This window comes from Berghia stephanieae, chromosome 13 (assembly GCF_034508935.2).
Source record: "Berghia stephanieae isolate SIO BIC M18660-M18661 chromosome 13, UCSD_Bste_1.3, whole genome shotgun sequence".
Taxonomy (NCBI): domain Eukaryota; kingdom Metazoa; phylum Mollusca; class Gastropoda; order Nudibranchia; family Aeolidiidae; genus Berghia; species Berghia stephanieae.
Window position 1 is genome coordinate 35,346,318 of NC_088372.1, and position 27,794 is coordinate 35,374,111.

General features: G+C 40.7%; 1 protein-coding gene across 5 annotated transcripts in view; it reads left to right on the forward strand.

Moving 5' to 3' along the window:
• The first annotated feature begins 4,042 nt into the window (after positions 1-4,042).
• LOC144958770 (uncharacterized) overlaps positions 4,043-27,794 on the forward strand; it is a 45,395-nt gene continuing 21,643 nt past the window's right edge. The window contains exons 1-2 of one of the 5 annotated variants that reach the window (XM_078890958.1): positions 4,043-4,440; positions 4,949-5,349. The gene's annotated coding sequence lies outside the window, so the exon portion shown is untranslated. Of the gene's footprint in view, positions 4,441-4,948; positions 5,350-18,261; positions 18,488-21,792; positions 22,028-25,869; positions 26,064-27,794 lie in introns of those variants that run through there. The other 4 variants (XM_078890959.1, XM_078890962.1, XM_078890960.1 and 1 more) reach the window with 4 other exon arrangements.

The following is a 27,794-nucleotide window of genomic DNA, read 5'->3' on the forward strand; positions in this document are numbered from 1 at the left end:
GCGACTTGGACTACACCACCGGTACCGGTGGTCAGCCATCCTTCCATCTGTCTGGGAGACTTTAATAGCCACCATCACGAATGGGGCTACCGAGACTGCAATGAGGCAGGAAGACAACTCCGCTCATGGATGGACTGTAATGATCTACACCTAGTGTACGATCCTACAGCCAAGGGTACCTTCCGGGGTACCCGCCATAAGAAGGAGTATACTCCAGACCTCACCCTCGTAACGAAAGGCGCGAACGGTGAACCGCTGCAGGTGAAGCGGACAGTCCTCGGGGACTTCCCGCATAGCCAGCACAGGCCGGTTCTTGTCACAGCTGGGGTGACAATACCGAGGGTGCAGTCTCTCCCACTTTGCAGATGGAATTTCAGGAAGGCTGACTGGGAGGAATTCAGTTCCTATATCGAGCAGGTCTGCCCTGCCATTCCTCCCAAGTCCAAGAATATAACCAGATTTAGTAGGCTACTGGTTAAGAGCGCTCAACGCTCTATTCCACGGGGCAAACGGAAATTCTACACCCCTTGCTGGACAGCAGAGTCGGAAGAGCTGTACCGAGAGTACCATCAGACCCAGTCCCAGGACACAGCCGATAGACTACTTCAGTCTCTGGCAGAGGGAAGGAAGCAACGGTGGCAGGAGACCGTGGAAAGTCTCGACTTTACACACTCCAGCCGCCACGCTTGGCGTTTGATAAAGAAATTGGACCCAGATCGGAATTTCGCGAAGGCTGCACCGGAATGCGAGGCAGACACAATTGCCAAGAATATTAAGAACCGTAGTAAGCGGGTCCCTAATCAGGCTTTTGAGCGCGGTGTCCGCAAGGCGTACCGTACGATTCTGGACTCGCTACCTGCGGAGGAGTCGGACTGGACGGCCCCGTTCAGTCCCCGAGAAGTGGGTGCAGCCATTAGCGAAGTAAAGAACGGCAAAGCAGCAGGGATAGATGGTGTATATCCCGATATGGTGACGCATCTGGGCCCCAGGGCACGGGCCTGGCTAGCAGAGGCAATGTCTGACATCCTTGCAAATGGAAAGCTTCCACAAGTGTGGAAGCACGCGAAGATAGTTGCCATTCTGAAGCCAGGGAAGCCGGCGAAGGAGGCAGACAGTTACAGACCCATATCGCTGCTGAGCTGTCTTTACAAATTGCTGGAGCGTGTTCTATTAAACCGATGGGGGCCGGTCCTAGACGCTGCCCTGCCACCTGAGCAGGCAGGCTTCAGGGAAGGGAGGTGCACCACGGAGCAGGTCATTGCCCTTACAGAGCATATTGAGCACGGGTTCGAGAGAAAACAGCAAACAGGTGCTGTGTTTATAGACCTATCAGCGGCGTACGACATGGTCTGGTGCGATGGGTTAATGCTCAAACTTGCAAAAATCATAAGGTGCAAAAAGACCTTGAAGTTGTTCTCTTCGATCTTAGGGGAAAGGCAATTCCACGTCGCGCTGGGAGACGTCACGAGCAAAGTAAGGAAATTGAAGAATGGGGTCCCTCAGGGGTCGGAACTCGCGCCAATGTTGTTTAACGTTTACATTAGCTATATGCCGAACACTTCCTCCATGAGGCTGGGATACGCAGACGACTGGGCACTCGTTACTCAGAGTAAAGTGTGGACCCGTCTCGAGAGCGTACTCAGCGAGGACGTCACCAGACTCAAATCCTACTTTGACAAGTGGTACCTGAAGATGAACACTTCAAAAACCGTGGCCACCGCATTTCACTTATGCAGTGGTTGGCACACCCGTAAACTGAATGTCCTAGTCGGGGACCAGCCACTCCCATATGAGCCGCGTCCAAAATATCTAGGGGTGACGTTGGATCGCAGCCTTACCTATCGGGTTCATCTCGAAGGGGTTGCCCGGAAGATAGAGAAGCGGAATAGTCTTCTGAGGAAGCTGGCGGGATCGACTTGGGGCGCTAGCCAAGCGCTCCTGAGAACATCCGCCCTGGCACTATGCTATTCCACCGCGGAGTATTGCGCTCCAGTGTGGGGTAGAAGCAGAAACGTTGAGAAGGTGGATGTAAAACTTCGCAAGTCGATGCACATAGTGTCGGGAACGCTAGCAACAACCCCTAGAGAATGGGGCCCGGTAATGGCAGCGATCCAGCCCCCCGATGTCCGGAGGGAGACCATTACGGGAAACTGGCTGAGTAAGATCAAAGAGAGAGGGAATGGGGATACCCCTCTCATGCGCATAATGAACGGTGCCCCCGTTTCGAGCCGAAATAAGTCCCGGCAACCCTTGTACGCAGAATCCCTGACTACGGACAGAGCTGCACATACGAGATGGAAGTCGGTTTGGACGAATTCAATCCCTCGTGGGGGCGGGGACCTACACTCCTCTAAGCTTGGTGAGAAGTTGCCAGGCTTTGATACCAGTAAGAGGAGACACTGGGTAGCTGCGAATCGGCTCCGGTCGAGGAGCTGCCTAACGGCCGGTGCGTTACATCAGTGGGGTCTAACTTCCTGTCCAATATGTCCACGCTGTGGGCAAGAACCCGAAACGGCAGAGCATCTAGTCGAAAGGTGTGTTGTGACGATGCTACCAGGCGGGTTCGCGACGGTGCACGAATGCGGAACGGACTTTGCTGATTGAGTCGATCGTCATAACATAATAGTGTGAACCATAAGAAGCTGCTGCCTCAAACCAAACACCCCCCCCCCCCTCCCCGCCCCTTTTTTTTTTTTTAATTTTTATTTTAATTTTTTCTTTTATTAATTTCTCTCTCTCCTCTCTCTCTCTCTCTCTCTCTCTCTCTCTCTCTCTCACTCTCTCTCTCTCTCTCTCTCTCTCTCTCTCTCCTCCCTTCTCTCCCCTCTTTTCTGACCATCTACCTATCTATCTGCCTATCCATCTATTTATTGGTGTATTCCACTTTACTATCGCATCGTTCCTTCGCGAAGATTCGACCTTCGCTCATCCAACAACCCCCCCCCCCCCCCCCCCCCCCCCCGCCGTGACCCTTTCACCTCGCCCCCTCCACCCCCCCCCCCCCCCTACTGTTCCACTACAGCGTTCTACTACTACTACTACTACTACTACTACTACTACTACTACTACTACTACTACTACTACACTACTACTACTACTACTACTACTACTACTACTACTACTACTACTACACTACTACTACTACTACTACTACTACTTCTACTACTACTACTACCAATATGTCTTTTATCTTCCATTATAGTCTGGAAAGTTCTGTTCCCTGACGCTGACCTTTGCTTATCAATTAGATCACCCCCTGGGGCACCCTATCCTCTACCCACGCCACGCTAACATTTCATTCATACTGCAACCACCATTGAGTACAGACGATACAAGTTATTTTTCATTATATTTTATTTGTTTTCCACGTTTATTTGTGTATTATTGTGCTGACGAAGGGTTTGTACCCGAAACGTCCATTGTCTGTTTTGTTCCCATACGAAGCCTTTCCATTTTCACTCTTTCGTTAGTATTTTACGATCACCGGCTTCAGGCAGCCCTTACCGGTCAAAACCTCAGGTATTTTGCGTATTCTTGTCATATTTAATTTTCCAAAAATCGATATCGCCGCGCCCAGGTGACTTCAGCGATAATAGGAATTTAAATCAATATCCAATAACAATTATATTCTTTGATTTTGATATGAATTTGATAATTAAATAGAACTGTTTGCCCGGCTTGGTCGAGTCTATTTTTAGAGTAGAGGACAAAGGTTGTCAGTTTTTACGAGAAAACATTTCAAAACAAATCATAACTGCTTACATGTACATATTAAAATTCACGGTGTTCATTTGTATTCAAATTAATTTCATGTTTACAAAGTTGATGAGGTTTTATCTATCTAATTTCTGTGACATACATTTGGAAATGGTTCACGATGAAAGCTTCACAACCTTTGCAGCCGACGAGTCCACCTGGGTGTTTACCACGCCCATTTTGGACATGCTGACCAATAAGTGACCATGAAGTCAGATCTCAGGTCATGTCAGGTCTCGCTGCAGTTTCAGTTAGTGCGAAAAAAAAATTATTGTTGTGCTGCATGCCTCGACGTCCGGTTAGTTTTGACCGACTAGACTGTAGACTGGCTCAGTCTGAATTTCAGAACTGAAGAATTTCGTGTGTTCGGTTCGCTGTGGAAGTTCTGACTGATCTCCAAGACTCGTGTGCTCTATCATTGATGTTTTCCTTTGACTGTGACTAGTCATAATGAATCTGGAATGAGCAAAGAAACGGAACTGCTACAACTAATGGCAGCTACTATTGTTATTGTTTTTTGAAGTTATGAATTGAACTTATGTGGGAGATGTGAAGGCAGTTCACACTCAGTGAATGTTTTTGAAAAACAAACAAAGATTGATTTCTCTGTGAAAATAGGATATTGGTAAACAACGATGTAGCAGGATCTAAGATTTTCAAGATGTTTTATTATATATTATTTTGGTGAGAAGCCATAGCCTTGTAAAAATTAACAAAATTTCAGAGTGATAGTAGTGACAGTGTTTGTTGTTAGTGTAAATTGTCTTATTTTATTCTCCCTCACTTTTATTTTTTATTCAAAAAGTTAGTGGGTTGTTTTGTGACTGTGAGTGAGTGAGTTGTAATAAATTCACGAGAATCAAGAATAGTGTTCATTGTGGGTGGATATGTTAAGTTGAATTGACTGTTAAAAAAAAAAAAAGAGAAGAATAATCCTAAATAATTTTGACATACGTTGTTAGTTATTGTTACGATGAACTCATGTCAACATTGAATGAATGAACAGTTCTTGTATTGTTTGTGAAGCGAGGTGTGTCTTTATATGTTGACGTGTTGTACCCCCATATATTTATTTTCAAGGCTATAAATCTTTAAATATTTTTTATAGTGTGTAATTACTACAAGTCAATATCTATACACCCTCCCTCCCCCCCCCCCCCCCCCCCCCCCCCTAAAAAATAAAAAAAACAAGAGTTCTTGATTCAAGTTCAAGACATTGCCTTAAAGTTAAGCTCGATTATAGCAAGGCTTCAAAACGGAAAAAAAAAACATTTTGAACTTCTAACACAAATGTAGACACACCCAGAGATTGTCTGTTGTATTGTGGAAATATTTCATACAATTTGAAATTTTTATAATTTTTAGACATCGACCGCATGTGGGATGTTTTTACACTTTACATATTTTAAGAGGGATGAAATTTTTAACTGTCTTTAATAATTGTATACAAAATTGCTGACTCTCTGAATCGAAGAAGTCTAGTGGTGGTGGTTGAAGTTCGATTCCAGCTCCAGTCTTCAAACTACGTGACACTGCACGGTCCTCCTCTCTGCCCAAGGTTATCAAGATGATGTCATTTGTTTCAGAATCAGGGTGAGTAACTTTTTGTTATACCTCCTGCCTTTAGTATTATTTTTAGAATCTGGAATAGAGTGCCGAATATCTAGCCATTTTTTTTTTTTTGGACTCACTCGGTTCTTTACAGGATGTCTTGTTCTTGATAAAAGTTTTAACAAACGTATATAGAGGAATAGCAGTTTTACGAACTATACTATAGTCACAGTGATCTACGACTATAATAGTTAAGATTATTGGGCACTGTAACTGTAATGTAATTAACCCTAATTTTTCTATTGCTGTTTTATTATTATTGTTGGTGTTGTTGTTGGTTTTGCTTGTATCCTTTTCGTAGTTAGTGTTGTATTTTTGTTGGCGATAGTTTGTATTGCTGTTTTTGTTATTGCTAAAAATGATGATGATGATGATGATGATGATGATGATGATGATGATGATGATAGCACAGACTTCTCTTCTTACTTTAGAGCTCTTTGTACATTTTGCCATGGTTCTTGGCTATGATTGTTTGCCTTACTATAGGTGGGTGGTGAGCTTCGTGGAGCAGGAGATGGGATGGAATGGAATGAAGGGTGAAAATGAAAAAGGGGGGGTTGGGGGGGGGGGGTTGTTCAAATTGTATAAGATATTTTTTTAAATATGTAAATATTTGTGCTGCATTCGGCTGTTTCCCTGCCAGTTCCTAGCACTGGCTTCGTTTTGTTCTTTAGCTTTACTTAATTTTATTTTTTAAATATTATTTTTACTATCATAATATTAGTTATATCACTATAAAGATGGGGGAAGGGTGGTGGGGGGTTCTTTTTGTATTGTTTTTTCAATGGGGCTTTTGCCCTTCACTGCTAGGAACTTGTGAAAAACTCCCCTGTATTCAAGACCAACGGGTGTTATATCCTAATATGGGGGTAATTATGGCCAATATTGAAATCTGAAAAACATACTTCCGTAAATAGATGCAAATATATTTTTTTAAAAACAATTTTTATGTGTAAATATAAGTGAAGGCTGCAACTAAAATCCTTAAATGGTCATAATTACCCCCATTTAACGTGAGATGTACATCCAAGTCGAAAAATGAGGCGGAGATGTACATCTAAAGCCCGAATTATGGCCGGAGATGAACATCCAAATTAAAAAATGGCCGGGGATGTCATGGCGCCTCACACGGTTCGTGACTCGTCCTACATATTAAGTGTTGCTATTTTATTGGGTCCCCTTGTAAAGTGCATTTAGTGGTTATAGTCTAAAATTTTCGAAGTTACAGCAGTGTGTGAGACTTCATCATTGTTCTTCAATATAAAATCTCTGACCCACCCTTCTTTGGCTGGCTAAAAACGATGACAAAGACTTGTGACGTCAATAGAACACAATCTCCCTAGGGACTCCGGCCGTACTCTGGAAAGACACGTATTTACCAGTTTGGCCAGAAAAGTGGTCCGTCAAATATCGATCGACTTAACGGCCATCATCTTGACAAAAACTCGCAAAGTTGGGACCTCGCGAGGTACGAGCTTTCTGGCTTCTTCTTCTTCTTCTTCTTCTTCTTCTTCTTCTTCTTCCTCTTCCTCTTCTTCTTCTTCTTCTTCTTCTCTTCTTCTTCTTCTTCTTCTTCTTCTCTTCTTCTTCTTCTTCTTCTTCTTCTTCTTCTTCTTCTTCTTCTTCTTCTTCTTCTTCTTCTTCTTCTTCTTCTTCTTCTTCTTCTTCTTCTTCTTCTTCTTCTTCTTCTTCTTCTTCTTCTTCTTCTTCTTCTTCTTCTTCTTCTTCTTCTTCTTCTTCTTCTTCTTCTTCTTCTTCTTTCTTCTTCTTCTTCTTCTTCTTCTTCTTCTTTCTTCTTCTTTCTTCTTCTTCTTCTCTTCTTCTTCTTCTTCTTCTTCTTTCTTCTTCTTCTTTCTTCTTCTTCTTCTTCTTCTTTCTCTTCTTCTCTTCTTCTTCTTCTTCTTCTTCTTCTTCTTCTTCTTCTTCTTCTTCTTCTTCTTCTTCTTCTTCTTCTTCTTCTTCTTCTTCTTCTTCTTCTTCTTCTTTCAGCTATTCCCACATTTCCATGCATCTCGATTCATAGCATCATTTTCCTCAAGGTCCCGTTCTTTCATATCGTCATTTACCCTATCCAACCATCTAGTCATTGGGCGTTCCTTTGTCCAAAACTGAACTTCCCACGAACACCCTCTCTCGTCTCTAAACATGTCCGAACCATTTCAATCTATCTTCTCTCATCTTTATTGATACATTTTTCACTTCAGTCAACGACTTTTCTATCTAGATCTAAATATTTAAATACGTGTCCCTCCAGAGTACGACAGTTAACTTGTTAATTAAGGCGCTGATACTGATACTGATACCAAGGCTTTGCTGAAACCGGCCATGTCGTTCTAACCAATTTGACTTCATTTCTACAAACCATACACCATAAAACTATGGACGCCCACGACTGCTGCTTGCCTTGGGTGGCTTTGAAAAGGTCGACGCGTGTCATGACCTAGTTGTTTTCGAGCTCGTCGTTAGCAGCTTGTAGCAGTGGCTACCTCGAACGGTAACATGACGTCAGAACGACGTAATGTGACGTGGGCCACGTCACATGTTTCGTTGTCAGAGTGGCCGTGTGTGGCCGGTGTTGTTACAAGTAAGGGCGTAAGTGCTGCTGTTGGCCCAAAGTTAAAGTTGCCAGTTTGTCAATTTTAGGTCAAATTTCTTCTTTTTTTTTTGGTATGCGACTTTTGACTTCGACTCTCGAATCCATATATTTATTTATGTAAATATTTATATATTAATCAGTTCATTTATTTCCCCAATTGTCAGGTTTATGCATCATTCTTTTTTCCTTATTGTTATTATTATTATTATTATTATTATTATTATTATTAATTATTATTATTATTATTTATTATTATTATTATTATTATTTACCATAAATTACTTTCCTTCCTATCACAATCGATAGCAATACGGTTGGACAATTTAAGAGACTTTCAATCAAATTTCTGCGTCACGTTCAATACCATTTCTTGTGATTCGTTACATTATCTAGTTCGGAAATGGAAAAAAAAAGTTTGCTAGATTTTTTTTTCACTTCACTTTTGTAAACATTTTATTTGACATTCTTTGACTTATTTTTTTCATTGGTTTCAAATTTCCTCTATTTAGAGGATTTCCGCTATTCCAAGTCCTTGTGATATTTTCTTCAACTTGGGCTCCAGGCGGCGTGCACTTATTTGTAGGTCTGATGACCCAATTCCTTATGGGCTCATTGTTGTAATGGAAATCTTTAACAATGACGGGAAATAATGTCCATTACAACAATGTTAAGCTGGACTCATAAGCCGGTTCGGTTGTCAGACGCGGGCTCCAGGCCCCCATTAGTATTAATATATCTTCAAAAATTATTGTGAAAAGGGACTTAACCATGTTTATAAGTTATTGAACTTTTTTCTTTTCATTTTATAGTAAGATTTATATATGTAAATAACTCTATATTTTAAAAAAATAATTGATCCTTTATATAGCGCAATATCCACTAAGCGTGCTTAAAACGCTTTACAAAGGGTCGATGACCGGCAGCAACGCGCAACATGTTAGAACGAGACATGACGCCTGTTATTACAATTTATTATCGACAGAGACTACGCTGTTGACGGCTGTGTACTCATTTTACACTCGAGTACGGTGAGAGGATGTGAATAAAGAGCCTATTCCAAGGTCTCAACTATGCGCCGAGCTAGGCTCGAACCCAGGACTTTCTGATCCGAAAGCGAGTGTCATACCATATAGCCGCAGTATTGCCATTAATGAGGGCATACTACTGCTCCACTTTATTTTTGATTGTATTACGCGTTGCGCGGAAGCGGCGAAATATTCCCTCTTTTTAAAAATTCTGACTTGAGACGAGTGAAGAAGACAAAGCAAAAAAAGACATTAAAAAAAAAAACAACACTTTTATTTGGCATTGTGTACCAAAGTCGATCTGGCAATTCCAACGGTCATAATGATACAGTATCTGGACACGTTTCGCTCATGCCCTGGTGTTTGTGTGTATGTTTGTATGTATGTGTGCGTTGTGTTTGTGTGTGTGTTTGTGTGCTTGTATGTGTGTGTGTTTGTATGTATGTGTGCGTTGTGTGTGTGTCTTTGTATGTATGTGTGCGTTGTGTGTGTGTCTTTGTATGTATGTGTGCGTTGTGTGTGTGTCTTTGTATGTATGTGTGCGTTGTGTGTGTGTCTTTGTATGTATGTGTGCGTTGTGTGTGTGTGTCTTTGTATGTATGTGTGCGTTGTGTGTGTGTCTTTGTATGTATGAGTGTTTGTATATGTGTATGTGTGTGTGTGTGTTTGTATGTATAGTGCGTTGTGTGTGTGTTTGTATGTATGTGTGCGTTGTGTGTGTGTCTTTGTATGTATGAGTGTTTGTATATGTGTGTGTGTGTTGTGTATGTGTGTGTGTCGTTTAGTAGATTCAAGCTAGTTAGCTACAATCTGCAATGCTTTTGAGGGTTGTTTACTCGTAGCCATCGTTAACTGTGGAGCCCTTATGGACGTATTTTTTTTTTGGTTTGTGCAGCGTCTAGTGAGTTGTCGTTGGTAGTGCTCAAGGAAACCAGTGATCCAATTGGATTCAGTAGTCTGATGTCACGCCGCCCGGCAACGGTGGCCATCTTGGTTCTCAACAAAGAAAATCATTACTTTTTATTCTTCATGCTGGCTAGAACTTTTCATATGTCTTGTGATCAGAATGTGTAAAAGTCAAAACATGATCAAATGTATGGGGTTTTTTCCTCTGCTCGCCGGTGAAATATTTCATACGGGCGTCCGCCATTGTTCCGATAGTTTAGAGCCAGTGTTACTAAGTTACCGTGCGTCATAAGGAAGGAAGTGACGTTACGACTGTTGAAGAGTATTGATTGTACTACTGAATACAACTACGATTTGTTTTCTTTTGCGACCAAAGAAGACGTGTCTTTTGACGTCATTTTTTGGTCAGCGCCAAGCTATAAGTTTACGATGGCCAATCCTCTCAAAACGGTTTTGTACTTGGGTGAACCTGAGGAGGAAGAGAACGGAGGGCATTTGGATACAAATCTCGTTCACTACCAAGAAAGAGAGCCCTATAGAAGTTGACCCCACTCAGCTCTTTGTTATTATTTGACTGCCATATTGATGATTAGTTCTCACTAAATTATACAGACAGCTTTCAGTCAAATTTTAGACAAATTCTGAGTGAACACGCTCACAGTTTTCATGAGTTGTAGTCTAGGACTTCATAATAATATAGATGTCACTGTTTGTAGTCAGTTCGTCCGGCCGAGGATCAATACTCTTGAACAGTCGTAACATCACTTCCCTCGTAATGACGCATGGTAATTAGTAGCTGGCTCTAAACTATCGGAACAATGGCGGACGCCGTATAAAATATTTCTCCGGCGAGCATATTGAAGCGTATCCAGAGGGGGAAAAAACATATATTTGATCATGTTTTGACTTTTACACATTCTGATCACAAGACATATGAAAAGTTTAGCCAGCAGAAGAATAAAAAGTACTGAATTTCTTTGTTTAGAACCAAGATGGCAGCCGTTCCTGGGCGGCGTGACATCAGACTACTGAATCCAATTAAAAGTAAGTCAAACTGGGCCATAAGGTAAAGGGTCGTGACCAGAATTATCCAGCCAGGGTGTACGCAAAATGGTTCAGCCACGTAATATGACCTCACAATCACGTCACATGCTTAGTGGGGTTATGGGCACCAAGACTGCCAGTTTGGTTGTATTAATGCCAAATTTAATATATAGCGTTTTTAACAGTAGTTTTGAATGGGAAAATGTAGTTTATCATGTCACATACAATGTTACTGATACTACTTGGCAATTTATTTCTTGTTTTGCAAAATTGACTCATCTTTGCTTAGTGTTATAACTTTGTTAACGAACTTAGCATAATATATGAGGCCTGGAATCAAACTTGGCATTTTACACAAAAGATAATCTGACAACCCTGGTTGGGGCTACTTGGTACAGCGACTGGTGGAAGAGTTACCCAGAATGGTGGGAAATGAGGTCATCCGTGAAATGCGGCGTGGCCTAAATAACTTGTATCTGCAGACCTGCCTCCTTGAAAATTTGAAGATTCGTAATTTTTAAGAAATAAATATTATAGTCGCGATATTTAACTTCTAACATCCATCAATATGCCTTCCCAATGATTTAAAGAAAAATTCATTTTCATTTTCCTTTAAGTTTTAATGACTTCGATGCTCATGAAGTTCAGAAATTGGAGCCAAGATTTCGCATTTCTACGAATGTTTCGTAACAGTAGGCAGGTCCGTATAGGGTAGCCTGAGTCGCCTACATTCAGTCAGGGCCACATATGTGTGTGATGTATAGCATCAATCTGGTACTGGTGCAATATTTTGACCGCTTGCTAGATGATATGATGATGATGATGATGATGACGACGATGATGTCGATGATGAATCAGTTCTAAATTCTACTCTGGTCAAAGGGTCTACAATAAAAATGTTTAAAAGGGGAGGGGGTGAGTGTAAAATATGGGCAGGGTCGTGACCCAGATAAGATATAATTGTGAACAGTGAACTGCCTACCTAGTCCAAGTGTGAACAGAAGATGGTAACGTGACGTCATGACCTCGTCATATTATGACTCAGAGCTCTAACCTCCTAGTCCCGGGGTTAGGACGAAACTCTTGTTACGAAGGCGGCAGTATTCATGGATTTGCTTCACAGGCCTAGTAATAAAAGGTACTGATTTTCTGACGGGAATTGACCCTCGTAACCAAGGTGAAGAGCGCGCTCCGTAGGCGTACCTTGCTACCCCCCCCCCTCCAACCCCCCCCCTCCAACCCCCCCCCCCCCCCCGAAATAAATAAAAAGGAATCGTCATAAAAGAAGACTAACCAGAGAAAAAAGTTGATTGTTAGTTTTAATCAATAGCTTAACCAACTTAATCATTTATTTTCTTGGGCACCTCTACCAAACAACTCACTTTTTACTTTTGTTAGGTGATCGCCGTCCTCTTTTGTGACGTTATTTTTAGGTCAGTATCAGGCTTATAGTATAATTTACGAAGGCCAATCTTCTCTACTCGCTCTGCGACTGACCTACCAATACGTCACTCATCGTCTTGATGTGGTATTGAAACTATTCCAAACAAACAAACAATGAAGAGGAAAAACATTGAGCTTTGATGTAAAGCAACATCCACTAAACATGCTGAAAGCGCTTTATTAGGGATCCCTGGCCAACAGCATATTACAACTTGTATCAGGCAGAGACAACGTTGTTCACTCATTTTAAACCTGAGCACGGTGAGATAATATGGTTAATTAAAGAGACTTTTCCCCTATCTCTCTCTCTCTCTCTCTCTCTCTCTCTCTCTATCTATCTCTATTTGTCTCTCTATCTCTCTCTTTATCCCCCTCACGCTCTCACTCTCTCTCTCTCTCTCTCTCTCTCTCTCTCTCTCTCTCTCTCTCTCTCTCTCTCTTCACATTTACTTTTAATCTTTTAACTTTAATGTTCCCCATGACTCCTTCCTTACATAACGTTATGTCACATTATCCAGGCCTCTTGTCCCTACTCAATCCCTCCACCACCCCCACCGTCCGTCCTCTTTATACCCGGTAATTCTCTTTGTCTTACTCCCTCCAACTACACACTGTTGTATTTCATTTCAAATTGTTAGGCATAGACTTATCCACCGAGTAGACGATGGACTTACCCAGCGACATCTTCCTAGGACTTACATCAAACGCCCTCCCTCCCTCCCATAAATGTTCTTCCATCCTCATTGTAATCTGATGTTGTGAGCATCCGGCGTCGCGCATGTAATGCTAACAACGTCATGCGATTGGTCAGGTCACCGAGAGACGCTGGCTGGTCTTCCACTTCCAGCTCTCCCTATTCACGACTTTGGGGCCAATTAAATGATGTCTGCTGCTCTTGAACTAACTATACCTACACTCATACATCGTCTGCTTCATTTTCGGTTCGGACTTTTAGATTTAACAGCCGTCCTCAAGTGATTGTTTGTGTCTGCTGGTCATCTTGTTTCTCGTACTTCTTCCTTGTTCGCATCCCGCCCCGGGTTTTGTGAGTAATTTGTTTTATTTTGTGTTAATGTTTGTACTAATGTTTCGAGGTGGCAATTCTCGTTTGTATGTCATCGCTGATACCATCTACTTACATTTGTAAAATACACACATAAAACTTGCTATAAAACTGACTTGTGCCTACTAGCACTGCCTAATACGTATTTATAAAATTCCATTTTCCCTTCCTCACATATCATCTTATATCCTCCTTTCTTTCCTTTCCATTCTATTTAAGTTCCAGTCTTTGTCCTCGCCTTTTATTTTTTTTTGTATCTCACAAGTTATCTAGTAGAATTGGTGCTTACCGCTTTTGACTTCATCACCATACTATCTATAGGTGCGCGCTGTAGCAATGGTGATCATGTGGTATTCCCTATCGTTTGTGCATTAGAGTTGTCGATATTCTCCTAATGTGTCATTGTTTTTTTAAAGGCCATGATGTTTGTGTGTGTCTTGTTGATTCTTTCCCGCCGGTTTGGAGTATGTTATTTGGTTATTTTACTATCGAGATTCGATGTTGATAGTCTCCCGGCTATTCGGACTTATTCCACAGTGGGGAGATGTAAAGAACAGAAAAGAGTTCAGAGAAATCTGTTTTGCCTTTATCGTGTTAAATGACTTGGACTTCTACCCTGCTTAGACTGTAGAGGATTGTTGCTGTCATTAGATGTCTGTTCGATGTTAGTGGGGTTATGGGTCGCAACTGCGTTTGGTTTTAAAGTCCAAATTTAATATTAGGTTTTAATACAGTGTGTTGTGTCTGGAAGTTGCATTCTGTTCGATGCCCCTTATGATAGTACTGTTTATTGGCATTTATTTGAAATGGGTCATCAGTGCTTCGGCGTGGCTCTGTACTTTATCGCAGACCTGCTCCTTAAAATATGAAATTCGTAATTTTTAGAAAAAAATGTTCCGATATTTACTTTTATCATCCAACAATTTGCCGTCTCGCTGATTAAAAAAACCCACACACATTCATTATCATTTAAGTTTTAATGACTTCGATGCTCATGAAGTTCAGAAATGAGCCAAGATTTCGCATTTCACGAATGTTTCCAACAGTTTCGCAGGTCCGTATAGTAGTTCGAAGATGATTCACTCAGCCTTTGTTTGTTTTTGCCTTCCCGTTTATGAGTAGCTCATGAACTGTATAACCTGACTATGAACTGTTCATGGATCACAGTTTTGTGTGATTGTCCGTTATACTTCAGGATGAAGTTATGAGTTCTATTGCCAAGCGCATACTATCTATGGTGACGAGTCGCCTACATTCAGTCAGGGCCACATATGTGTGTGATGTATAGCATTCAATTCTGGTACTGGTGCAATATTTGAACGCTTGCTAGATATCATGATGTTGACGATTTGAGAATGATGTAATGATGAGGTCCAGTTCTAAATTCACTCTCATACATCGTCTGCTCATTTTCTGTTCAGAGTTTTAGATTTAACCACGTCCTCAAGTATTGTTTGTTCTGCTGGTCATCTTGTTTTTCGTACTTCTTCCTCGTTCGCTCCCGCCCTGTTTTGTGGTAAATTCGTTTATTTTGGTTATTGTTGTACTAACTTTGTCGAGGTGCAAATTGACTCGAGTCTGAATAATCTCCTGCAATTTTGGCTTTCGATTCGATCCACCAGTTGGGACAGAACTGATAAGAAACAGAAGAAGAGTTCGAAATTCTTTTTGACCTTTGCTCATGTTAAAATACTTGTGACTCTCATAGCCCTTGCTTCAGATTGAGACGATTGTTTGTGTCCTGATCTTAGTGGGTTATGGGTTCGCAAGCTGCCAGCTGGTTTAAGTCAAATTTAATATTTTAGTTTTGTATTGGTTTTGAATGGAATATGCATTTCATGACATACATGTTCTGATACTACTTGGCAAATTTATTTGGAAATGAGGTCATCAGTGACTTGCGGCGTGGCCTCTGTGACTTGTATCTGCAGACCTGCCTCCTTAAAAATATGAAAATTCGTAATTTTTATGAAAGAAAAATTGTAGTCCCGATATTTAACTTTTAAACATCCAACAATTTGCCGTCTCGCTGATTAAAAAAACCCACACACATTCATTATCATTTAAGTTTTAATGACTTCGATGCTCATGAAGTTCAGAAATTGGAGCCAAGATTTCGCATTTCTACGAATGTTTCCAAACAGTTCGCAGGTCCGTATAGTTAGTTCGAAGATGACGTCACTCAGGCCTTTGTTATTGTTTTTTGCCTTCCGCGTTTATGAGTAATGCTCACTGAACTGTATTAACCTGACTATGAACGTTCATGGATTCACAGTTTTGTGTGTTGGTCCGTTATACTTCCGGATGGCAATGTTATGAGCTTCTATGCCAAGCGCATACTATCTATAGGGTAGCCTGAGTCGCCTACATTCAGTCAGGGCCACATATGTGTGTGATGTATAGCATCAATCTGGTACTGGTGCAATATTTTGACCGCTTGCTAGATGATCATGATGATGATGATGATGATGATGATGATGATGATGATGATGAATCAGTTCTAAATTCTACTCTCATACATCGTCTGCTCATTTTCTGTTCAGAGTTTTAGATTTAACAGCCGTCCTCAAGTGATTGTTTGTGTCTGCTGGTCATCTGTGTTTCTCGTACTTCTTCCTCGTTCGCATCCCGCCCCGGGTTTTGTGAGTAAATTGTTTTATTTTGGTTTATTGTTGTTACTAATGTTTCGAGGTGGCAATTCGGACTCGAGTCTGAATAATCTCCCGTGGCTATTCGGACTTTGATTCCACCAGTGGGCAGAACTGATAAAGAAACAGAAGAGTTCAGCAGAAATTCTGTTTTGCCTTTGCTCATGTTAAAATGACTTGTGACTCTCATAGCCCCTGCTTCAGACTGTAGACGGATTGTTGCCTGTCCTGATGCTTAGTGGGGTTATGGGTCGCAAGACTGCCAGCTTGGTTGTATAAAGTCCAAATTTAATATATAGCGTTTTTAACAGTGGGTTTGACTGGGAAAATGCAATTTATCATGACACATACTATGTTACTAATACTACTTGTCAATTTATTTGAAGAATTTGGTAAATTGCGGCGTGGCCTCTTGTAACTTGTATCTGCAGAACTGCTTCCTTGAAAATATGAAAATTCGTAATTTTTAGGAAATAAAATTGTAGTCCCGATATTTAACTTTTAAAAACCATCAATTTGCCGTCTCAATGATTAAAAAAAAGAACACATTCATTTCCTTTAAGTTTTAATGACTTCGATGCTCATGAAGTTCAGAAATTGGAGCCAATATTTCGTATTTCTACGAATGTTTCGTAACAGTAGGCAGGTCCGTACAGGGTAGCCTGAGTCGCCTACATTCAGTCAGGGCCACTTAATATGTGTGATGTATAGCATCAATCTGGTACTGGTACAGTATTTTGTCCGCTTGCTAGATGATGATGATGACGATAATGATGATGATGGTGACGATGATGATGATGATGATGATGATGATGATGATGATGATGATGATGATGATGATGATGATGATGATGATGACGATGATGAATCAGTTCTAAATTCTACTCTGGTCAAAGGGTCTAAAATAGAAATTATGTTTAAAAAGGGGAGGGGGTGAATGTAGAGTATGGGCAGGGTCGTGACCCAGATGAGATATAACTGTGAACAGTGAACTGCCTACTTAGTCCAAATGTGAACAGAAGATGATAATGTGACGTCATGACCTCGTAATATTATGACTCAGAGCTCTAACCAAGTCCCGGGGTTAGGACGAAACTCTTGTTACGAAGGCGGCAGTATTCATGGATTTGCTTCACAGGCCTAGTAGTAATAAAAGGTACTGATTTTCTGACGGGAGTAGACCTGACCCTCGTAACCAAGGTGAGGAGGGCGCTGTACGCCTCCGTTAACTACGAAATTTCTAATGCTAACCCCCCCCCCCCCCCCCCCAAAAAAAAATAATCGTCATAAAAGAAGACTAAGACCGCAGAAAACAGTTAATTGTTAGTTTTAGTCAATAGCTTAACCAACTAAATCATTTATTTTCTTGAGCACCTCTACTCTGTCAAACAGCTCACTTTTTACTTTTGTTTGGTGATCGCCGTCCTCTTGTGTGACGTGAATTTTAGGTCAGCATCAGGCTTATATTTATAGTATAGTTTACGAAGGCCAATCTGCTCTACTCTGCGACCAATACGTCACTCATCGTCTTGATGTGGTATTGAGGCTATGCCAAACAAAAAATGAAGGGTGAAAATATTGAGTTTTGATGTAGAGCAACATCCGCTAAACGTTCTAAAAGTAAAAGCGCTTTATTAGGGATCGCTGGCCAACAACATATTACAACTTGTATCAGGCAGAGACAACACTATTAACTCATTTTAAGCCTGAGTACGGTTAGAGAATATGGTTAAAGAGCTTTTTCCTCTATCTCTCTCCTTCTCTATCTGTCTATCTATCTTTATCCCCCTCCCCCCCCCTCTCTCTCTCTCTCTCTCTCACTCTCTCTCTCTCTCTCACTCTCTTCGCATTTACGTTTAATCTTTTAACTTTAATTTTCCCCATGACTCCTTCCTTACATAACCTTATCCCATATTATCCAGGCGTCTTTTCCCTACTCAATCCCTCCACCATCCATTGTTGTATTTCATTTCAAGTTGTTACCTAGGCATTTAAACTTACCCAGCGACATCTATGAGTAGACTATGGACTTACCTCAAACGCCCTCCCTCCCTCTCTCCGTTACTTAAATGTTCTTCCATCCTCATTGTAATCTGATGTTGTGAGCATCCGGCGTCGCGCATGTAATGCTAACAACGTCATGCGATTGGTCAGGTCACCGAGAGACGCTGGGCTGGGTCTTCCACTTCCAGCTCTCCCTATTCACGACTTTTGGTGGCCAATTAAATGATGTCTGCTGCTCTTGAACTTATACTATACCTACACTCATACATCGTCTGCTTCATTTTCGGTTCAGAGTTTTAGATTTAACAGCCGTCCTCAAGTGATTGTTTGTGTCTGCTGGTCATCTTTGTTTCTCGTACTTCTTCCTTGTTCGCATCCCGCCCCGGGTTTTGTGAGTAATTTGTTTTATTTTGTGTTAATGTTTGTACTAATGTTTCGAGGTGGCGATTGGGACTCGAGTCTGAATAGTCTCCCGTGGCTATTCGGACTTTTATTCCACCAGTGGGCAGAACTGATTTAGAAACAGAAGAAGAGTTCAGAAGAAATTCTGTTTTGCCTTTGATCGTGTTAAAATGACTTGTGACTCTCATAACCCCTGCTTCAGACTGTAGACGGATTGTTGCCTGTCTAACATTATAAGAATTGTCCTGGTTGTCCTGATGCTTAGTGGGGTTATGGGTCGCAAGACTGCCAGCTTGGTTGTATAAAGTCCAAATTTAATATATAGCGTTTTTAACAGTGGGTTTGACTGGAAAAATGCAATTTATCATGACACATACAATGTTACTGATACTACTTGTCAATTTATTTGGAAATGAGGTCATCAGTGACTTGCGGCGTGGCCTCTGTGACTTGTATCTGCAGACCTGCCTCCTTAAAATTATGAAAATTCGTAATTTTTATGAAAGAAAAATTGTAGTCCCGATATTTAACTTTTAAAAACCCTCAATTTTCCGTCTCAATGAGGAAACAAAAAAAAATACATTCAGTATCATTTAAGTTTTAATGATTTAGATGCCCACGAAGTTCAGAAATTGAAGCCACTGGGTGGGGTTCCTGGCCTCCCATGGTGGGCAGGGAGGTACATACTGTGTCTTCTTTCCCCCTATATCTGTTTTCCAACATGCTTTCTCTCCTTATCTTGGAATGAGATTGCTTGGTTTTGTCCTGGTCCTGGCTGGGAGGGAACCAGTCAAATGCATAGTTATTGTTTTGGAAGATGATATTTTTTTCCTTGTAAATCATCTCTCTGTGTTATGTATTATTATATTTGGTATTTTTGTATTCTGTATTATGTAAGCATTTGAGTGTATTCCTCTTTGTTGGATTTTTTGCTTGTGCCCGGATGAGACTGATAGGTGATCTCAAACTAAGTACTTTGATAGTGCTCGTGGAATCTACATCTGTTTCCTATTTGTTCCCAATTCCCCTTTGTCATACTTTCTCTTGGGTGCTTTCATTGTAATTCTAGTACTTTTTACTATCCCATTTTCTTCCTTTTTACTGGCGGTGATATACATGTAACCTAAATGTGTTGCAAGCGCCGTATAACCCTTAAAAACAAATAAAAACAATACAAACAAATTGGAGCCAAAAGGTCGTATTTCTACGAGTGTTTCGTAGGGTAGCCTGAGTCGCCTACATTCAGTCAGGGCCACATGTGTGTGATATATAGCATCAATCTGGTACTGGTACAATATTTTGACCGCTTGCTAGATGATGATGATGATGATGATGATGATGATGATGATGATGACGATGATGATGATGATGGTGATGATGATGGTGATGACGATGGTGATGATGATGGTGATGATGATGACGACGATGATGATGGTGATGATGATGACGACGATGATGATGGTGATGATGATGATGAATCAGTTCTAGATTTTACTCTGGTCACAGGGTCTAAAATAAGAATGTTGAAAAAAGGGGAGGGGGTGGGTGTAGATTATGGGCAGGGTCGTGACCCAGATAAGATATAATTGTGAACAGTGAACTGCCTACCTAGTCCAAGTGTGAACAGAAGATGGTAACGTGACGTCATGACCTCGTAATATTATGACTCAGAGCTCTTACCTACCCGGGGTTAGGACGAAACTCTTGTTACGAAGGCGGCAGTATTCATGGATTTGCTTCATAGGCCTAGTAATAAAAGGTACTGATTTTCTGACTGGAGTTGACCTGACCCTCGTAACCAAGGTGAAGAGGGCGCTCTACGCCTTCGATTAACTCACTCAATCCTAGAGATTTTTGCTCTTTTCAAAATTGGAAAAATGTATAAAAAATGAGCACGCAGGCCTACATAAATAGTTTTATTCAACTATCATTAAAACATGTAAAAACTAAAAACATTAGTTTTGATACTACGCCAATAATTTGTCTTAGAAAAATGTAATAAATAGGCATGGGGTAAAAGTAACGCGGGTAAACTACGGATATAATCGGTGTTAGGGTTGAGTGAGTTAACTACTAAATTTATTTACCTAACCCAAAAAAAAAAACAACAAAATAAATAATCGTCATAAAAGAAGACAAAGACCAACTAAATAATTTGTTTTCTTGAGCATCTCTACCAAACAACTCACTTTTTACTTTCGTTTGGTAATCGCCGTCCTCTTTTGTGACGTAATTTTTAGGTCAGTATCAGGCTTATATTTATAGTATAGTTTACGAATGCCAATCTGCTCTTCTCTGCGACCAATACGTCACTCATCGTCTTGATGTGGTATGGAGGCTATGCCAAACAAACAAACAGTGAAGGAAAAAATATTGAGTTTTGATGCAGAGCAACATCCACTAAACGTGCTAAAAGTAAAAGCGCTTTATTAGGGATCCCTGCCCAACAGCATATTACAATTTGTATCAGACAGAAACAACACTGTTAACTCATTTTAAGGGAGGCCTTCCATAAGCTACTACATCCCAAGTATTCTTGTTCTAGTAGGGGGTTTGGGAGGGGGGAATCTTTTCTTTTTTTTTTTTAAAGTCTCCCCCCTCCCAAATCCCCTACACTAGAACTTCTAGTAAGGGGTTTGGGAGGGGGGAGACTTAAAAAAAAACGTTCCCCCCCCCCCTCCGAAACCCCCTACTAGAACAAGAATACTTGGGATGTAGTAGCTTATGGAAGGTCTCCCCATTTTAAACTTGAGTACGGTTAGAGAATATGGTTAAAGAGCCTTTTCCCCTATCTCTCTCCCTCTCTCTCTCTTTATCCCCCTCCCCGTCTCTCTCTCTTTATCCCCCTCCCTCTCTCTCTCTCTCTTTATCCCCCTCCCTCTCTCTCTCTCTCTCTCACTCTCTTCGCATTTACGTTTAATCTTTTAACTTTAATTTTCCCCATGACTCCTTCCTTACATAAGCTTATGTCACATTATTCAGGCCTCTTGTCCCTACTCAATCCCTCCAACCCCCCCCCCCCCCACCCCACCCCCACCGTCCGTCCATTGTACCCGGCAATTCTCTTTGTCTTACTCCCTCCTACTACATACTGGACATTGTTGTATTCCATTTCAAGTTGTTACCTAGGCATTTAAACTTACCCAGCGACATCTATGAGTAGACTATGGACTTACCTCAACCGCCCTCAATCCCTCCCTCTCTCCCTTACTTAAATGTACTTCCATCCTCATTGTAATCTGATGTTGTGAGCATCCGGCGTCGCGCATGTAATGCTAACGACGTCATACGATTGGTCAGGTCACCGAGAGACGCCGGGTCTTCCAGCTCTCCCTATTCACGACTTTTGGTGGCCAATTAAATGATGTCTGCTGCTCTTGAAGCTATACTTATACACACTCATACATCGTCTGCTTCATTTTCGGTTCAGAGTTTTAGATTTAACAGCCGTCCTCAAGTGATTGTTTGTGTCTGCTGGTCATCTGTGTTTCTCGTACTTCTTCCTCGTTCGCATCCCGCCCCGGGTTTTGTGAGTAAATTGTTTTATTTAGGTTTATTGTTGTTACTAATGTTTCGAGGTGGCAATTCGGACTCGAGTCTGAATAGTCTTCCGTGACAATTCGGACTCAAAGTCTTTTGTGCGTGCGCATTGAAACGCAGGGACTCAAAGTCTGTTGTGAATGTGCAGTGAAAGGCAGTGCGGCAGTGGGCAGAACTGATAAAGAAACAGAAGAGTTCAGGAGAAAATCTGTTTTGCGAAAAGGTCAAAATGACTCCTGACTCTCATAACCCCTGATTCAGACTGTAGAAGGATTGATTGTTGCATGTCTAACACTATTATAATTGGAGAAAAAAAAAATGTCCTGATTTTGTTTGGACATTACGTTTTGTCATTAATAAGCTTTTCCTTTAGACCGCAGTTACTTTAACTGACATTTGTTACTTTTGATCAATGATTTTGTCTTTCTTTTCAATGAAGTTGCTATAATTGTTATTTTGTTTTGCATCAATTCTATTTAAATTTAATTATCAATTTAAAAAATATTAAATAACAAAATCAATATACTGCCATGGAAGTGGAAGGCTATTCAGACCGAGTCTTAAAAAAAAACTGTTAATTGCGCATTGGAATTGGACTACGAATAGCCACGATAGACTAGTCAGAATTTAAAGAGTTACATTTTTTTTCACATCCTATGCTTCCTTTAATCGAAGCCCATCTTATGACTTTTCTTGGCTCTTGAGTGACAAGCACTTTAAAGCTCCCCAAAGCCAATGAAAATGACAACAAAAAATCCCCTGTGTTTCTCGTAAATTCTTTCTTGTTCGTTTCCCGCCCTGGGTTTTGTAATTTGTTTTATTTTGGTTTATTGTTGTTACTAATGTTGTGTTGCCGTAGTAATTATTCAATATAGTAATAATATATTTCCTAATATTATAATGTTGAGTGACATTTATGATTATCATTGTATGGTTTTGATACGTATTCAAATTCAACCAGTAATTTCTGTACTCTGGTAAGACACGTTATTAAAAATTTGGCCAGAAAATTCGCCTTTCAAATATTGATCGATTTAAATGATCCTCGTCTTGGCAAAAACTTTGTAAGCCCCAGGTTTGAGTTTTTACCAAGATGAGGGTCGTCTAATAATAATTGATAATATAATGCTGGAAACTTATATAGCGCTATAATTCCGAGACACCAGACTCTTGGCGCATAAATTACAAATTACTTTGGCTGAAACATACTCATTCAAACACACAAGCACACACACATACAGGCACTCTCACACACACACAAAACAGACGCCTGTCTTGCTTCTCATATCTATCTTCTGATATCGAAACTGATCCTGTGTTTTAAGTGAGCGTTTAAAAACAAATATATTGATATTTGAGGGTCGAGTTTTCTGACCAAATTTTTCCATCCAGGGTGCGGCAGATAACTGATTACCGTTAATGAAGAAAATCCTGGATTGAGCGGGAATTCCCAATCGACGGCTTGTCATTGGGGCAGACAGGATTACTTGTAGGTAGTCATGCACTGTTAGAATCTAAATCATCTTCTCTAGATTAGATTTATGTACAATTTATCATATAATATTTTATTATCATATCAATGTGGCTTTTAACATTTCAGTTCTATATTTGTGTATGATGTAATATGATGTGTTGATGTAAAGCGCCTGTGAGCAATCATAATACTCTTCAAAAGTCGTAACGTCACTTCCTTCCTAATGACGCATGGTAACTTAGTAACACTGGCTCTAAACTATCGGAACAATGGCGGACGCCCGTATGAAATATTTCTCCGGCGAGCATAGAAGAGTATCCAGAGGGGAAAAAAAACAAAAATTTGATCATGTTTTGACTTTTACACATTCTGATCACAAGGCATATGAAAAGTTCTCGCCAGCATGAAAAATAAAAAGTAATGATTTTCTTTGTTTAGAACCAAGATGGCCGCCGTTGCCGGGCGGCGTGACATCAGACTAATGAATCGAATTGGAATAGGAGCTATAGATAGTATGCGCTTGGCTAAGAAGTTCATAATATTGCCATCCGGAAGTATAACGGACCAACACACAAAACTGTGTATCCATGAACGTTTATAGTCAGGTTAATAGATAGTATGCGCTTGGCTGCTCATAACATTGCCATCCAGAAGTATAACGGACCAACACACAAAACTGTGTGTATCCATGGACGTTTATAGTCGGGTTAAGTTCAGTGAGCATTATTCATAAACGCGGATGGCAAAAAACAATAGCAAAGACCTGAGTGACGTCATCTTCGAACTTTCTATACAGTTCAGTGAGCATTACTCATAAACGCGGATGGCAAAAAACAATAACAAATACAAGAGTGACGTCATCTTCGAACTATCTATATAAGTTAATTATATTTTATATTACATAATGTATGTATGTTGTGAGAATATTGATGGGATTTTCAAAAAAAAATGTAATGTCGCTTGTCAGGATCATTGAGCACGGTTAATGGATGTTGCACGATAGGATGAAGATGACGTCACTCAAGCCTTTGTTGTTGTATTTTGCCATCCGCGTTTATGAGTGATTTTCACTAAACTGTATTAACCAGACTATAAAAGTTCATGGTTACACATAGTTTTGTGTGTTGGTCCGTCATACTTCCGGATGGCAATGTTATGAGCTTCTCAGCCAAGTGCATACTACCTATAGATAGTTCGAAGATGACGTCACACAGGTCTTTGTTATATTGATATGTTTTAATAATTTATTATAATGTTAACGTGATATTTCATTATAAATTATTGTGCAGGTTTATTAGGCTATTCAGGCCTCCAGCCATGGTTGGGGCAGACACGAAACATTCGTAGAATGACGAAGTTTTGGCTCCTGTTTCACAACTTTATGAGTATCTCTAAGTCATTAATTCTTATTGAAAAGGAAAGCTGATACCAGATTATACAATTTTAAGGATTTTGAGTTATCTAATTGTTGTGAGGGAAAATTGTTGATTTTTAAAGTTATCTATAGCGACTACTATTTTTATCCCCTACTTCAAAACTAAACATTTTTACATTTCCAAGTAGGCAGGCCTGTTAGGCCAAGATCGGATCGGAAGGTCCTGGGTTCGAGCCTCACTCGGCGCAAAGCTGACTCATTGGAAAAGGCTCTTTACTCATATTCTCTCACCGTACCCAGGAGTAAAATAACTACCTGGCCGTAAACAATATTGTCTCTGTCCGAAAGAGTTGCTGTTGTCCAGGGACCCCTTGTAAAACGCTTTGAGCACGTTTGGTGGACATTGCGCTATATAACAGCTCAAAGCTAAAAAAAAAAGTTGGTGGGCACGGGCTAAGTCCACTCAAGGGTTTGGGGGCTAAGTCTCGGGCTCAATCCCGGGTGGAGACCCTGGGATTAGTGATAATATGGCTCTGTTCCTTGGGACCAAAGTGATATGGCTATGGCTGAGGGGTTTTGGAATTAGGTAATCGCCCTTTTTTTTTTTCAATCGTTATCGTACAGGTCGCTGGTTAAATTTTTAGAAATGGCGCGGGTTCTTTGTCCTGGGGCTAGGGTTAGGGTTCGAGAAGCTTCCCCCAGTTGCAGCATGTGCATTTTAATTGCTCAATTGGTCGCCATTTTTGCATTATTGTGATACCACAAGTCATATCCAGCGTGGTCACTACTTTCTGTGACGCAAATTTGTCCACCACCCAACCCTCTCACTCGCTTTCACTTCTTTTGTCCTCCCCCCTCAGGTCATCCCCCCACCCAACCCCTCACTGTGTTCCTATTGTATTACGGATGTACCCACCCCAGTGACATCTATATGAAGTCCTAGACCCACCCCTTTCTCTCCTCTCACCCCAACTTGTTGCAACTTTTGTAACTTCTGCGCATGTCCCGCGCATACTAATTGCAGAAAGTGAGTTTGTCACCTAATTGGTCAAATCTTTCTGCTGCAGTTTTCAGATCTCGATTTTAAAATTTCAATGATTGTCTCTGAGTAGCCATCTTTGATTTTCAAGAACATTGTGTCTTCATCGCTGTTTTTCATTTTCAATTTGGGATTCTGTGAGTATATTTTTGAACTGATTGTTTTATTGGGTATTGATGTAACTTGCTGCGAATATTTAAACTGTAAATGATAATTATTCTGATTGGTTTGTGAAAGAGATATACGTCATTTGGTCATTTCGGCTCTTTTGACGGATTTCCTTTGTCTGGCCTACACATATAATTCTACTATGTGGACTAGGATTTTATTTTCTCTTTCATATTTAAATCTCTATTTCCTCTATTTTCTTCTGTAAAGTATTCATCTTAATCTATCTGTATGTGATAGATAATATTTTACGGTCCATAAAAAAGTGTTCTTCAGAGCCGTGAGGCCCATGGCGCAAGAGTGTGACCCGGACAATAGCAGTTTCATGCTTGCTGTCTTTGGTTGGGACGTTAGCAAAGTGCTTTCCGCCAGATCTAACAGACCCATCTACCCAATCACTGATGGCTGAACAGTGGGGTCATGGATTAAAATCTTAACTCAAATTTCTTCTTCAGTTGATTAGGGCCCAATTTATTTATCTTGGAGTCGAGGCTTGCAACTCCGTTTCCCAGATTTGAAATCTCGGTCCCCATACTAGAATAATATGGACAAACCAAATGTCCATTTATGTGATTAGTTCTCTCTAAGCTATATGTCGTTTTATTTTACTCGCTTTAGTTTATAGTAGGTAATTTAATCTCACGGGGATTGGATAACGCTTGGCTTCAGTATCCTTTAAATTATGATTTTGGCAATTGTTCATTTCTAACAGTTATTTCATTTATTTTACAGTCGTGCTTTTATGTTTTGGGTTTTTTTGTTGTTTTTTTTTTAATTTGTGTTTCCAGTCTATATTTTAGATATTTTATTATCCCGTTTTCTTTTTTCTTGCTAGAGCTGTAAATGACCTAAGAGCGTCACGGGTCCCTTAAAAACTTCGCTATCCAGGTGTTGTGCTTTTAATTTTTCAGAGACGTCTTTATTTTCCAGCTATGTATCCCATTTCCGGCACTGGGATTGATCACTCTGTTGTGAAGCCTGTTGATCGCATTTAACTCAGGACGCGCTGGGGTTAATAGAGGTCGCCGGTGCTACAGTATGTCCTTATATGTTCGCCGTCTTGGATAGGTCGAAGTTGCCGTCCCGCTTGGCTGGGTTTCGAACTGTTGAATCCTTGGATGCTCCTTAAGATTCCTGGTTGGGATGTGAAGGTTATCGTTTGGAAGACGGATGGCCGGTCGCGTTTTAAATTTGAGCCCTGGGGTAGCGCATGTCCGTCAGATGCGCTTTAGAGCAGCCACAAACCGACAACAGGCAGCACTTAGCGAGCGTGCTATACGAGACACGACTACAACTACTATGCGACATTTATTCTTTCCTTCAGGAAAAATACTTCGCGTTATCTGGGATACTAATTTCCCGTGTGTTTACGGAATTTAGTATTAGTATGTTATTATGACCATCAGTGTTTTTTCCAATTAAAAAGGTATATACAATAAGTCTTTATTAATTTTAACTTGAGCTTTTATACAGCGCAATATCCACTCAACGTGCTCAAAGCGCTTTACAAAGAGTCCCTAGCCATCAGCAATACTTAACATGGCGAACGAGACATGACGCTTGTTAGGCGGTATTGCAATTTTTTTTCGGACAAAGATAACGCTGTTAACGGCCAGTTACTCATTTTACACGTGAGTGAGATGAGAGAATGTGAGTAAAGAGTCTTTTCCAAGGACTCAGCTATGCGCCGAGCGAGGCTC